Here is a 15,208-nt window from a genome sequence, read left to right as displayed (position 1 = left end):
CTAATTTTGATGAGAAACCTAGCTACATCACAAGTTGAGATGGATAAAGAAAACACAGGGCCTCCAGTATATTTCTTAACATTTTGTAAGACATTTCTTTCAACACGTGTTCTGGACCGCATCGCTAGTCCTTGGGAAAATAAACGATCAAGCGAAATACAAGTACAGCTCAAATAATTGTCTGTAATTGTTGTGACAGGCAAGGACCCTCATTGACTGGACAAGATTGATTTTGTAACCTGATCAACACTTATAAACCTGAAGTCATATTCAAGGAAGACTACAAGATGTCCAAAATTTGGCAACAGTTAAGACTATACAAGTGTAACTTAATGTGATGTGGGCAACAAAATTTAAAAAAAAGTTTATCCCAGAGTGGATGCCTGTTTTCTAAAGGATATCAGTGAAATTAGGTTTTATGGAGCAAGAAAACATAGGTAAGTAAATCGCCACAACTGGGCAAGTCCACTCGTGTCTGCAGTAAATGTTAAATTTGAACTCTGAGCAAGTGAATGTGAGTTAATTGAGTTAAAATCCCACCCAATAATTCAGAGAGCAGCAAGAACACCAAGACCAGCAGCAAATAAAGTCCCGGTAGCACTCTGGTGTGTGGCCTCAAAGAGTGGAAATTGCTCAAACCAGGATAAGTAAAGTTTCAGCTTCCTACTAGCCAGTAGTCAGAAAAAAGAGGGTTTGCCTGCCATCAACGATCTTGCTCTTGGCTAGCTTAACTCGACCAAACTAAAGGCAGGACCTTTCGATCTTGTGCAAATGTTGTCCAGGGGCTCAGTGTTCTTACAATACTTTGCAGAGGCTCAGTGTTCTTACAATACTTTGCAGATTTTGGAAGGGAGTCACAAGAAGGTACAAAATAAACAACGGAACTGTCCAAAGGAATTTGAAGCACTCTAAACATGCTTATACCCACTGAAGTTTCAATCATTAATGAAGTAGGTTTAGGAGCTTATAATCGATGCCAAGGTTTCTACAGCTCCACAGAAAACTTGAGCTGATTTACCTATTGCCTTTATAATGAATCAACCGTAGCCCAAATTTGTGCTCCTGGTTGTGATGGGAACTCTCCAGGATGGTAGCCAAAGGAAACTGTGAACCTTGACATAGTTGACATTGGTGAAACTGAACCGAAAATAATTTTCACGGCTGCTGTTATGCTCACCCTTTGTCAATCCTGCCTGAAAATATCCAGTAAACTCCAGATTATTTAAATTTATAGAGGAGTTGAGATTATTTCTGCTATGATGGTTTTCATTATTGTTCTAATGTTGCGTAACCCAGCTTTCCCACATACGATTAGTGGAGTACTTTTTTGTTATTGTAAGACAGTTGCTGAATTTCTTTACCAACTTTTCTTTTAGCTTTTAACCAGGAACATTCTTGGAGCTGATTATTTTGGTTTGTAATTCTGAGAGGCAAAGTGATATGTATCGTAATTGTGTATTGTCATAATATACATCAGTACATTATGGTGCAATCACATACACACACTGATGGACATGCAATAGGATCAACCAGCATACATAACACCGCAGCCAATCGCCAGTGAGAGCACAAGCACTATAAAGACAGGGGACAGGAGAGTTCCCGCTCATTCTAGCAGCAGCCAGCTCAGAGCACAGAGCTCACAGCCTGCATCACAGACATTCACCATGTGCAGAGTGCCTCACCATACCTAGTGATAGGAAAGGGTCCACAGTTAAGCTGGTATTGCTTACACCCACGTTACAGTATGTTAGCATAGTTGTACAGTCAATAAAATAACGTTACACCACTTCCAGCATTGTTGGCTTGTTTGTGAACCAGAACACCCAACACAACATGGTACAAGAAGTGGCCACAATCTAGCACTTGTGAGACCTACCTGCAACTTCTCAGCATTCCGGCATCCTACAGCATGGAGAACATCAACCCGCCGCCGCCGCTCCGCATCGCTGGCAATCTCGGGGTAAATTGGAAGATATTTAAACAGCGCTTCCAGCTCTTCCTCGAGGCCACGGACAGGGAGAATGCATCGGACACCAGGAAGATTGCTCTGCTCCTCTCCACGGCCCGGCAACACGCCATCCACATCTTTAACTCCCTGACATTCGCGGACGATGAGGACAAGACCAAGTACAAGACGGTGCTCCTCAAATTCAACACAAACTTCAGTGTTGAAGTCAACGAAAGCTTTGAAAGGTACCTGTTCCAGCAGTGCTTGCAGGGTAAGGAAGAGCCTTTCCAGTCTTATTTAACACACCTCCGCATCCTCGCGCAATCCTGCGGCTACGGGCCCACCTCCGACTCCATGATACGCGACCAGATTGTTTTTGGGGTCATGTCGGACACCCTGCGTCAGCAGCTCCTTAAAGTTAAGCAACTAACCCTAGCGACTGCCATCGAGACCTGTGTCCTGCATGAGAATGCCACCAGCCGGTACTAACATAGATTAACATGAAATGAAATGAAATGAAAATCGCTTATTGTCACAAGTAGGCTTCAAATGAAGTTACTGTGAAAAGCCCCTAGTCGCCACATTCCGGCGCCTGTTCAGGGAGGCTGTTACGGGAATTGAACCGTGCTGCTGGCCTGCCTTGGTCTGCTTTCAAAGCCTGCAATTTAGCCCTGTGCTAAACAGCCCCTTATAGAATTAACATAGAATTTACAGTGCAGAAGGAGGCCATTCAGCCCATCGAGACTGCACCAGCTCTTGGAAAGAACACCCTACCCAAGGTCAACACCTCCACCCGATCCCCATAACCCAGTAACCCCACCCAACACTAAGGGCAATTTTGGACACTAAAGGCAATTTAGCATGGCCAATCCACCTAACCTGCACATCTTTGGACTGTGGGAGGAAACCGGAGCACCCGGAGGAAACCCATGCACACACGGGGAGGACGTGCAGACTCCGCACAGACAGTGACCCAAGCCGGAATCGAACCTGGGACCCTGGAGCTGTGAAGCAATTGTGCTATCCACAATGCTACCGTGCTGCCCCTACATACTCCTACATACAGGCAGCTGAAACGGCACGGCAAGGGCCCCATGAGGCGGAATGGGTACAAACGATCGAACACATCCTGGGCCGCAGTCTGGAGGAGGGCGGCCATTTTGCGTGCTTTCCGACGCCTCCCGCGCTTGTACACGCCAAACGAGGGGATGGTGACGTGGAGGAACGCGATGCGCAGGCCCGCACCACGCAAGACCGTACCGCGCATGCGCGGTGGTGCAACGAACGCACTGACGTCATGACGTGCGGCAACTGTGGCTCCGCCCACTTAAAGCGGCAATGCCCTGCAAAATCGCGACAGTGCCTACGCTGTGGCAGGCTTGGCCACTATGCTGCCTGCTGTCGAGTAGCCCAGCCTGCCAACTCGCAACGATTTAACCAGCCTAGCAGGAATGTGCGGGCAATCCAACCCACATTCACCGAGTCCGATCCTGACTTCATGCAGACCAGTGACACCGAGGACAAGGGAGCCTTTTCGAGTCACTGTCATAACCAAGAACAGGCTGTCCCCGAATCGAAAGCACCAGCCGCTGTTGGTACACAGCATTGATCTGGACGACGAGTGGTGTGCCACCCTGACGGTCAACCGATCCCAGATCAGATTCCGTCTTGTTTTTGAAAACTCACCACTATTCTTAGAAGTCCCCCTATACCAAAAAGGGCCGACATTCGAAATGGTGATCAGGCATTCTCACTCCCCGACTCCGATGCAAGCTTCAGTGGGTGCTATTCAGGTCAAACTATATTTTCAAGTTATCCCCCGGTATAACTCATACCTTCACCGAAGATTTCATCTACTTACCACTTAGTAGCATCGATCCTGGGTCCCGCATTGCTAAGTAAGTAAAGTAGACTAATAACCACTATTTCAGGTTAAAACTTTTAAGTTATTTTATTATTATATTTCTTTTTCTCTTTTTAAAAGATGCAATCACTGTCTTTACAGAAAAGTAAAAATATCTTGCTTCTGGATCCTTCTGGTTGGTTGAAGGGACCTTCCGGCCCAACTTGACAATCAATCTTCTTTAAAGTCTGGTCTTCTTTAGATGTATCAGCTATTTTAGCTCGGCTGCTCTGCCCTGTCCATTTCCAATGGCCGAGCTGATTGTAATCTGAGTCTAGCTGCTTGTTCCTTCTCTGCTTCTCTCTCTCTCCCTCTCTGAGCTCTGCTTCTGGATCTGGATCTGAATCTGATAGTTCCTGCCCTGGTCTCGAGGTTTATATTTGCTTTCTAACAATTACGTTTTTTGATGTTATTGTAAAGTAACTCTTATTTTCTTTGATTGTAAAAAGGAACTTTGATCTAAATAGTCTAATCCAACTAAGTATACATTTTGACATGACTTCATCTCATAGATCTGATTACATGGTGTCCTTTGTGGTGTTCAAAATGCTTTGGTTTCAATGGGTGTTACTTTTAATTCCTGTCATTTCTATAGTTTTATTTTCCAATTGTGTCCTCAGCTCAATTTTGACTTTGATTTTGGCTTTGAATTATGTTTCTCGTAGACTGAGAGCCTCCAGTTTTCTTTAATTTACCTGGTATTAGCAAATTTTCACACTTCATAGAATTTACAGTGCAGAAGGAGGCCATTCGGCCCATCGAGTCTGCACCGGCTCTTGGAAAGAGCACCCCACCCAAGGTCAACACCTCCACCCTATCCCCATAACCCAGTAACCCCACCCAACACCAAGGGCAATTTTGGACACTAAGGGCAATTTATTATGGCCAATCCACCTTACCTGCACATCTTTGGACTGTGGGAGGAAACTGGAGTACCCGGAGGAAACCCACACACACACGGGGAGGATGTGCAGACTCCACACAGACAGTGACCCAAAATATGTGTCAGAAGTGGGATTCGAACCCACGCCTCCAGTTGGAGACCAGAATACCCAGCTTATCGCGGAAGGACTTTACTCCTTGAGTCTGGCGCCTTAGACCACTCGGCCATCCTGACACCCACACCACTTCGAATTATCACAAAATTCAACTGAACTCATCCATTCTTTTCCAGATCCTTACTAAGTTAATTACTTTCAATGAAGGTGTGAGTCATTGTTTTTGGCTTCATTCAAAATCCTGTTTGTCTTGTTTGCTGAGCCTGCTTGACCAAGGATATCTGCATTTTACAATCCTTCTCCTGGCAGCTGCTGTTAACCCTTTGTGGGATCTTTCCCTACATTCTCTCATGTTTCTCTCAGACCAGATATTGCCAGACTTCCATGTTTCAAATGACACATCTTTCCATATTTTCAAGAGCAGTCTGGACACTGGTGCTTCTGCCAATGTCCTCGCACGGTCAGCATTTCAAACCCTGGGGGTCAAACCAACAATTCTTCCATCCAATTGCCAACTGGTCGACTATAATGGTAACGTCATCCCTGCCACCGGGTCATGCCAACTCGAGGTGACGCACAACTCGCGAAAAGTCACCCTACCCTTCAAGATCGTGGGCTCCTCAAAGGACTCCTTGCTAGGCGCACAGTCGTGCAAGCTCCTCAACCCCGTGCAGCGCGTACATTCCCTTTCTCCAGAGGACACGTCTGACTTACAAGATGCGGACTTCAGGGCGCAACTAAGAGTCATCATCACTCAACACCGAGATGTCTTCGAAGGCATGGGCACTTCCCTACACATACAAAATCCTGCTCAAACAGGACGCTACGCCTGTGGTTCATGCACCTCGCAGAGTCCCAGCACCCCTCAAGGACCGCCTCAATCAGCAGCTGCAGGACCTCCAGGACCAAGGAGTGCTTTCCAGAGTGACGGAACCAACCGACTGGGTCAGTTCCATGGTGTGCGTCAAGAAGCCTTCCGGCGAGCTCCGGATCTGTATCGACCCGAAGGATGTAAATCATAACATCATGCGGGAGCATTACCCTATCCCCAAGCGTGAGGAGATCACGTGCGTGATGGCTCGAGCCAACATATTCACCAAGCTGGATGCATCAAAGGGCTTCTGGCAGATTCAATTGGACAAGTCCAGCAGAAAGCTGTGCACTTTCAACATCTCGTTTGGCAGATACTGCTACAACAGGATGCCGTTTGGAATCACATCAGCACCTGAAGTGTTCCACTGCATCATGGAGCAGATGATGAAGGGCATCGAGGGTATGCACGTCTACGTGGACGACATTAACATCTGGTCCACCACCCCGCAGGAGCATATCAGTCGCCTCCAACGCGTTTTTAAGCGAATACGGGACCAAGGCCTGCGCCTCAACAGAGCCAAATGTTCTTTCGGCCAGACCGAACTCAAGTTTTTAGGAGACCACATCTCCCGGTTGGGGGTGTGGCCGGATGCGGACAAGGTGGCAGCCATCATGGCCATGCAGAAGCCGGCGGATAAGAAGGCGGTGCTCCGGTTCTTAGGAATGTTCAACGTCCTAGGAAAGTTCATCCCTAACCTCGCTTCCCACACCACGGCTCTCCCCAACCTAGTTAGGAAGATGACGGACTTCCAGTGTCTTCCCGCCCACCAGCGTGAATGGGAGGAGCTCAAGGTCAAGCTTACCACTGCCCCGGTACTGGCGTTCTTCGATCCTGCAAGGGAGACGAAAATATCAACGGACGCTAGCCAATCTGGCATAGGGGCGGTGCTCCTGCAACGAGATGATGCCTCGTCATGGGCCCCTGTTGCCTATGCGTCACGGGCCATGACCCCCACAGAGCAGCGCTATGCACAAATCGAGAAGGAGTGCCTAGGCCTGTTGACCGGTGTCGACAAGTTCCATGACTACATGTATGGCCCTCCCCAGTTCACTGTGGAGACCGACCACCGCCCGCTGGTCGGCATCATCCAAAAAGACCTCAATGACATGACCCCTCGCCTACAACGCATTCTGCTCAAGCTCCAGAGATACGATTTCCAGCTCGTGTACACACCAGGTAAGGACCTGATCATAGCCGACGCTCTGTCCAGGGCAGTCACCACTCCGTCCAACCCAGAGGGGTTCGTTTGCCAAGTCGACGCCCATGTGGCCTTCACGGCCGCTAATCTGCCGGCCGCGGATGAACGCCAAACCCACATTCGCCGTGAGACTGCGGCTGACACCCTGCTACGTGTGATGCGCCACATGACTGGCGGATGGCTCAAGGGACAATGCCCGCAGTTCTATAATATTCAAGACGATCTGGCAGTCGTTGATGGCGTCCTCCTGAAGCTGGACCGCATCGTGGTCCCACACAGCATGCATCACCTGGTTTTAGAGCAGCTGCACGAGGGCCATCTCGGCGTAGGGAAGTGACGACGGAGGGCCCGAGAGGCTGTCTACTGGCCAACACTGTGCTCAATTGCCCCACCTGTCAGCGGTTCCAGCTGGCCCAACCATGGGAGACCCTTCAGCCCCATGAGTTGGTTACGTCTCCTTGGTCTAAGGTAGGCGTGGACCTGTTCCATGCGCTCGGCAGGGACTATGTTCTCATAGTTGATTATTTTTCCAGCTATCCTGAGGTTGTACACCTGCACGACATCACGTCATCGGCTGTTATCCGTGCCTGCAAAGAGACCTTTGCTCGTCACGGCATCCCACTCACTGTGATGTCGGACAATGGCCCCTGCTTCCAAGCCAGGAATGGTCTAACTTTGCCAGCAGGTACAACTTTGTACACGTGACGTCCAGTCCCCTGCACCCCCAGTCAAAGGGCAAAGCAGAAAAGGGCGTCCACATCGTAAAGAGGCTCCTCTGCAAGGCTGCTGATGCTGGATCCGACTTCTGCCTCGCCTTGCTGGCCTATCGCTCGGCTCCACTGTCACGGGCTTGTCACCAGCCCAGCTGCTGATGGGTCGCACCCTCAGGACCACTGTACCATCCATTCACGTCCCAGACCTCGACCATGCTCCAGTCCTTCAGCGGATGCAACAGTCTCGCGCGCAGCACAAGGTGGCGCATGACGCTCGAGCGACTGATCTTCCTGCTCTGGCGCCAGGTGACAACGTCCGAATCCATCTTCCGGAGGGTGGCTGGTTTGCGACTGCTGTGATTCTTCGGCTGGTGGCTCCCGGCTCATTCCTGGTTCGTCTGCCTGATGGCTCCATTCGTCGCCGCATTCGGAGTCCCCTTCGTCTGGTTCCACGCTCGCTACGCGATCCTCCACCGGTGCCACGCCCTCCTGTTGTCCCCGACCTGGACTTTGTTGAGCTTCCGGATACTCTGCATCTGCCTCACATGGCCGTGGCCCGGCCCGATCCTCAGCCGGTGGCCCCTGACCCACCCTTGAGGCGGTCAACCCAAATTCGTCGCCCATCTCAGAGAATTGATTTATGAGCCTTGCAATGTTGGACTCAATGCTTTGTTCTTTCATCCTGTTTCAGCATTTCACTAGTTTGTTTCTCGCATTCGTTATTAGTTTTGTTGTTGGTGTAACACCTTGTTTTTCTTTTCTCTGCACCAGGCACCTTCCCGTGTATATAAACTAGCCTCATGTACATAGTTATGTAAATACTGCACACACATGGTCAGATAGACTCATTACACGTTATTTATTCTCACATAGGCACATGTTCTTTGTAAAAAAGGGGGATGTCATAATATACATCAGTACATTATGGTGCAATCACATACACACACTGATGGACATGCAGTTGGACCAACCAGCATACATAACACCGCAGCCAATCACCAGTGAGAGCACAAGCACTATAAAGACAGGGGACAGGAGAGTTCCCGCTCATTCTAGTAGCAGCCAGCTCAGAGCACAGAGCTCACAGCCTGCAACACAGACATTCATCATGTGCTGAGTGCCTCACCATAGCTAGTGATAGGAAAGTGTCCACAGTTAAGCTGGTATTGCTTATACCCACGTTTACAGTATGTTAGCATAGTTGAACAGTTCATAAAATAACATTACACCACTTCCAGCATTGTTGGCTTGTTTGTGAACCAGAACAACCAACACGACATGTATCATTAACTGAACACTAGCTGCTCCCCTGACGGGATTGTAGCAATTACATTTCAATGTCCTCAATTGTATGACTTTATTATATTGTGACAGAAATTTAGGAAGGATTAAAAGCAACGTTTACTTATATTTTATAGTGTTTTTGGCATAATCTTGTGCCGTTTACAGTCAATCAGGTTCATTTTGCGTGCACTTGCTGTGAAGTGTGGGTCGTAGTTCATGCCAGAGCACATAGTCCTCACATTCAAACAAAAGAAACACAAGTTGCCTGGCTTTGATATTGCCCATCTGCAATAAGCAAGATTAGCCGACACAGGCTCTATTTGAAAGGCTAACTGCACCTTCCAATGCCATGAAAAGAACGCTGAAGGTCACCAAGGGAATGGTTTAGCAGTAAGCAGTTAACTGAGCCGGCAGTAACAATCGCAGAGCACCTCACCTCCCTATATGGCTATCGTCAGATGAATGCACCGTCAACGTCATGCGTCCCTGCGTGCCAACTCTCTGCCAGCAGCTGAGACACAGAGCATTTCTATGATACTCTCGGTGACGTTCTGAGGAACATTCCAAGCAGAGGTATCTATTCATCCTGGGTGACTTCAACACACACATTGGGGCAGACAGTGAACAGGGTTCCCCATTTGAGACACTAAGGGGCGGGATTCTCTGTCCAGCGATGCCTCAATCGCGAGGCACGATTGGGCAGAGAATTCTGTGTCAGACAAAAATCAAGGCTGGCTCCAGGTACCCATCAGAATGCCATGCTTCGGTGTTTCAACAATGGCGTACATGCGTTCAACGCTGCACATACAGTAAACACCGTTGGCATATCATCGATGGGCCCGTCCCGGTATTCTCCGAGGTGATGTGCCATCAATTAACACAAGACGAGTAGTGAACAAAACTGTGGCTTTAATAAGCTAAACAGAAAGCCTCCTGGCCACTGATCCCGAACTGGGGCAGGGCTGGAGGTCAGCCACCTTCATACGAAGCCCGAGGGGAGGCGGAGCCATCAGGCAGTGGTTTATCACAATTCATTTAGTACAGTAACAGTTTACCACAATGCACATAATACACTAACAGTGGTTTATCACATTCACCCCCTGTTAAAAAAAAGAGTCCAGCAGGGGTGAAGTGGACTTAAAGGCCGGGTCTGTTGGTGGCTTTGACCTTCCGCCGTGATCGCCTCAGTCCCGGCTGTGGTGTGTGCACTGGTGTCGAGACCCGCGTCCGGGAGCGTGTTGTCTTCTTCTTCGCCCAGTAGTTGAGTCGGTGGACGGGGGACGGGGGACGGGGGGGGGGGGGGGGGGGAACGGGGGGGGGGGGGGTGCAGTGTAGGGGCGTGGGTGGTGATGATGGTCGCCGGTGGGCCTGCGGGTGCCAAATCTCGAAGTAGCCGGGTAGTGGTGGAGGGAGACGGTGTAGGGTCGGGGGTGGTGGTGATGGTCGCCGGGGAACCTACAGGTGCCAAATCCCGGAGGGAGACTGTGTCCTGTCGCCCGTCATGATGTGCCACGTAGGCATATTGTGGGTTGGCATGGAGGAGCAGGACGTTCTCGACGAGGGAATCTGATTTATGACTCCTCGCATGCTTCCGAAGGAGGCTGAGCCCTGGGACTGTCAGCCAGGACGGGAGTGAGACCCCGGAGGTGGACTTCCTAAGGAAGGCAAACATACGTTCGTGAGAGGTCTCATTTGTGGCAGTGCACAGGAGCGACCAGATGGAGTGGAGCACATCGGGAAGGACCTCCTGCCAGCGGGAGACTGGGAGACTTCTGGACCATAGGGCCAGAAGGACGGCCTTCCAGACCGTCGCGTTCTCCCTCTCCACCTGACCGTTTCTCTGGGGGTTGTAGCTGGTCGTCCTGATTGAGTCGATGCCCTTGCTAAGCAGGAACTGATGCAACTCGTCGCTCATGAAGGAGGAACCCCGATCACTGTGGATGTAGGTGGGGAAACCGAACAAGGTGAAGAGACTGTGCAGGGCCTTGATGACGGTGGTAGAGGTCATGTCAGGGCATGGGATGGCGAAGGGGAACCGTGAGTACTCGTCAACAACGTTGAGGAAGCACATGTTACGGTCAGTGGAGGGGAGGGGCCCTTTGAAGTTGATGCTGAGGCGCTCAAAGGGGCGGGAGGCCTTTACCAAGTGTGCTCTGTCGGGCCGATAGAAGTGTGGTTTGCACTCCGCGCAGACCTGGCAATCCCTGGTCACGGTCCTGACCTACTCGATGGAGTAAGGCAGGTTGCGGGCCTTGATAAAATGGAAACAACGGTTGACCCCCGGGTGACAGAGGTGTGGAGGAAATGCCGGAGGTTTGCGTCATGGTCCTGCTGGTCATGGCCGCAGATGGTGACATTATCTAGGTACGGGAACGTGGCCCGCAGCCCGTACTGGTCAACCATTCAGTCCATTTCTCTTTGGAAGACCGAGACCCCATTGGTGATGCCGAACGGGACCCTGAGGAAGTGGTGGAGGCGGCCGTCTGCCTTGAAGGCAATGTATTGGCGGTCCTCTGGGCGGATAGGGAGCTGGTGGTACGCTGACTTCAAGTCAACCGTGGAGAAGACTCGGTACTGCGCAATCTGATTTACCATGTCAGATATGCGGGGAAGGGGGTACGCATCGAGCTGCATGTACCGGTTGATGGTCTGACTGTCCATCCGGTGGTTCTCCCCAGTCTTGACAACCACCACTTGGGCTCTCCAGGGGCTGGTACTAGCCTCAATGATCCCCTCTCGTAGGAGTCGCTGGACCTCCGACCTGATAAAGGCCTTGTCCCGGGCAATGTATCGTTTGCTCCCAGTGGCGACGGGCTTACAATCCGGGGTGAGGTTAGCGAAGAGCGAGGGTGGGATGACCATTTTTTCAAAAAAATATTTTAATTCAAATTTTTACATATTTTCAACAACCCCCTCCCCCCTTACATGAAAAAGAGCACATAAACATCTTACAACTACATCACAAATTCCCCCAATATACAAACCCCCATGAAGCCATAATAAACACAGAAGTAAACACAAAGTACACCCCCCCCTCCACCCCCCCCCCCCCCCCCCCCCCCGCCCCCCCCCCCCCCCCTCTCCCCGGGTTGCTGCTGCTGCTGACCACCTCCTAACGCTCCGCTAGAAAGTCTAGGAACGGTTGCCACCGCCTGAAGAACCCTTGCACAGACCCTCTCAAGACAAATTTTACCCTCTCCAGTTTAATGAACCCTGCCATGTCGCTGATCCAGGCTTCCACACTCGGGGGCCTCGCATCCTTCCACTGTAGCAGAATCCTCCGCCGGGCTACCAGGGACGCAAAGGCCAGAATACCGGCCTCTTTCGCCTCCTGCACTCCCGGCTCGTCCGATATCCCAAATAGTGCTAACCCCCAGCTCGGCTTAACCCGGGTGTTCACCACCTTAGACACCGTCCTTGCAACGCCCCTCCAGAACCCATCCAGCGCCGGGCACGCCCAGAACATATGGGTGTGATTTGCTGGGCTCCCCGAGCACCTCCCACACCTGTCTTCCACCCCAAAGAACATGCTCAGCGTCCCCCCTGTCAAATGCGCTCTGTGAAGAACCTTAAATTGTATCAGGCTAAGCCTGGCGCAAGAGGAGGAAGAATTAACCCTACCCAGGGCGTCCGCCCACGTACCCTCGTCTATCCCCTCCCCAAGCTCCTCCTCCCATTTACCTTTTAGCTCCTCCACCGAGATCTCCTCCTCCTGCTTCTCCTGGTAGATCGCCGAGACTTTGCCTTCTCCAACCCACACCCCCGAGAGCACCCTATCCTTAACATAGACATAGAATTTACAGTGCAGAAGGAGGCCATTCAGCCCATCAAGTCTGCACCGGCTCTTGGAAAGAGCACCCTACCCAAGGTCAACACCTCCACCCTATCCCCATAACCCAGTAACCCCACCCAACACTAAGGGCAATTTTGGACACTAAGGGCAATTTATCATGGCCAATCCACCTAACCTGCACATCTTTGGACTGTGGGAGGAAACCGGAGCACCCAGAGGAAACCCATGCACACACGGGGAGGATGTGCAGACTCCGCACAGACAGTGACCCAAGCCAGAATCGAACCTGGGACCCTGGAGCTGTGAAGAAATTGTGCTATCCACAATGCTACCGTGCTGCCCTGGATCCTACGTGCTGGAAGCAGCGGCAACTCCCTCACCTGCCGTCTTACAAACGCCCTTACCTGCATGTACCTGAAGGCATTTCCGGGGGGGAAGCCCGAATTGTTCCTCCAGCGCCCCAAGGCTTGCAAACGTCCCATCTAAAAACAGGTCCCCCATCCTTCTAATTCCTGCCCTGTGCCAGCTCAGGAACCCTGCATCCATTCTCCCCGGGACAAACCGATGGTTGTCTAGGATCGGGGATCAAACCGAAGCCTCTGCCTCACCCCCGTGGCATCTCCACTGCCCCCAAATTTTCAAAGTCGCCGCCACCACCGGACCCGTGGTGTACCTTGTCGGCGGGAGCGGAAGCAGTGCTGTCACCAGCGTTCTCAGACTCGTGCCCACACAGGACGCCATCTCCAGCCTCTTCCACGCCGCCCCCTCCCCCTCCATTACCCACTTGCGTATCATCGCCACATTGGCAGCCCAGTAATACCCACACAGATTAGGCAACGCTAACCCTCCTCTGTCCCTACTCCGTTCCAGAGACACCCTTCTCACCCTCGGGGTCTATTTCGCCCACATGAATCCCATGATGCTCCTGCTGACCCGCTTAAAAAAGGCCTTAGGGATCAGGATGGGGAGGCACTGGAATATAAAAAGGAACCTCGGGAGCACCGTCATCTTCACCGACTGTACCCTACCCACCAAGGAGAGTGGCAGCATATCCCACCTTTTAAACTCCTCCTCCATCTGCTCACCAGTCGCGTCAAGTTGAGCTTGTGTCGGGTCCCCCAGCTCCTGGCCACCTGGATCCCCAGATACCGAAAACTCCTTTCCGCCCTCTTCAATGGAAACTCGTCTATCCCCCTTCCCTGGTCCCCTGGGTGTACCACGAAGAGCTCACTCTTCCCCACGTTGAGCTTATACCCGGAAAAGTCCCCAAACTCCCTGAGGATCCGCGTCACCTCTGGCACCCCCCACTGGGTCCGCCACATACAGTAACAGGTCATCGGCATACAACGAAACCCGGTGTCCCCCCCCCCCCCCCCCCCACCCCCCCCCCCCCCCCCACCCACCAGCCCCCTCCAGTTCCTGGACTCCCTCAAAGCCATAGCCAAAGGTTCAATTGCCAATGCAAATAGCAAGGGGGATAGGGGGCACCCCTGCCTCGTCCCCCGGTACAGCCGAAAGTAATCCGATCTCCTCCGATTCGTGGCCACACTCGCCACCGGGGCTTCGTAAAGTAGCCTAACCCAACTAATGAACCCCTCCCCGAACCCAAACCTCCTCAACACTTGCCAAACGTACCCCCACGCCACCCTATCGAAGGCCTTCTCCTCGTCCATCGCCGCCACTATCTCCGCTTCCCCCTCCACTGCAGGCATCATGATTATGTTAAGGAGCCTCTGCACATTGGTATTCAGCTGCCTTCCCTTCACAAAACCCGTCTGGTCCTCATGAATCATCCCCGGGACACAGTCCTAAATTCTGGTAGCAACACCTTCGCTAACAGCTTCGCGACCACGTTGAGGAGCGAGATTGGCCTATACGACCCACACTGTAATGGGTCCTTGTCCCGCTTCAAGATCAGCGAGATCAGCAACCTGGACATCGTCGGAGGTAGGGCCCCCCCCTCCCTCACCTCATTGAAAGCCCTCACTAGTAGAAGGCCCAGCAGGTCCATGTACTTCCGGTAAAATTCCACCGGGAACCCATCTGGCCCCGGTGCCTTCCCCGCCTACATACTCCCCAGCCGCTTAGTCAGCTCTTCCAGCCCTACCGGTGCCCCAAGCCCAGCCACCTGCTCCTCCTCCATCCTTGGGAACCTCAGCCAATCCAAAAATCGACGCATCCCCCCCTCCTCCATCGGGGGCTCAGACCTATACAGCCCCTCATAAAAATCTCTAAATACCCCATTTATTCCCACCGCACTCCGCACCGTGCTCCCCCCTTTATCCCTAACTCCCCCAATCTCCCTCGCTGCCTCCCGCTTCCGAAGCTGGTGTGCCAACATCTGGCTAGCCTTCTCCGCGTACTCATTCACCGCCCCTTGCGCTTTCCTCCACTGCACCTCTGCCTTCTTGGTGGTCAACAGGTCGAACTCGGCCTGGAGGCTTCGTCGCTCCTTGAGTATTCCCTCCTTAGGGACCTCTACATACCTCCTATC

At 51.8% G+C, this 15,208-nt stretch overlaps 1 non-coding gene across 1 annotated transcript; it reads right to left on the bottom strand.

Annotated features, from left to right (window-relative positions):
* Nucleotides 1-4,857: 4,857 nt before the first annotated feature.
* On the bottom strand, nt 4,858-4,971 carry trnal-caa (transfer RNA leucine (anticodon CAA)). The gene is made up of 2 exons: nt 4,934-4,971; nt 4,858-4,903 (listed from the first exon to the last, which is right to left on the bottom strand). It is a non-coding gene; the product is annotated as a tRNA-Leu (tRNA).
* Nucleotides 4,972-15,208: the final 10,237 nt, after the last annotated feature.

This window comes from Scyliorhinus torazame, chromosome 1, assembly GCF_047496885.1.
Source record: "Scyliorhinus torazame isolate Kashiwa2021f chromosome 1, sScyTor2.1, whole genome shotgun sequence".
Taxonomy (NCBI): domain Eukaryota; kingdom Metazoa; phylum Chordata; class Chondrichthyes; order Carcharhiniformes; family Scyliorhinidae; genus Scyliorhinus; species Scyliorhinus torazame.
This window is presented reverse-complemented; position numbering and strand designations above follow the sequence as displayed.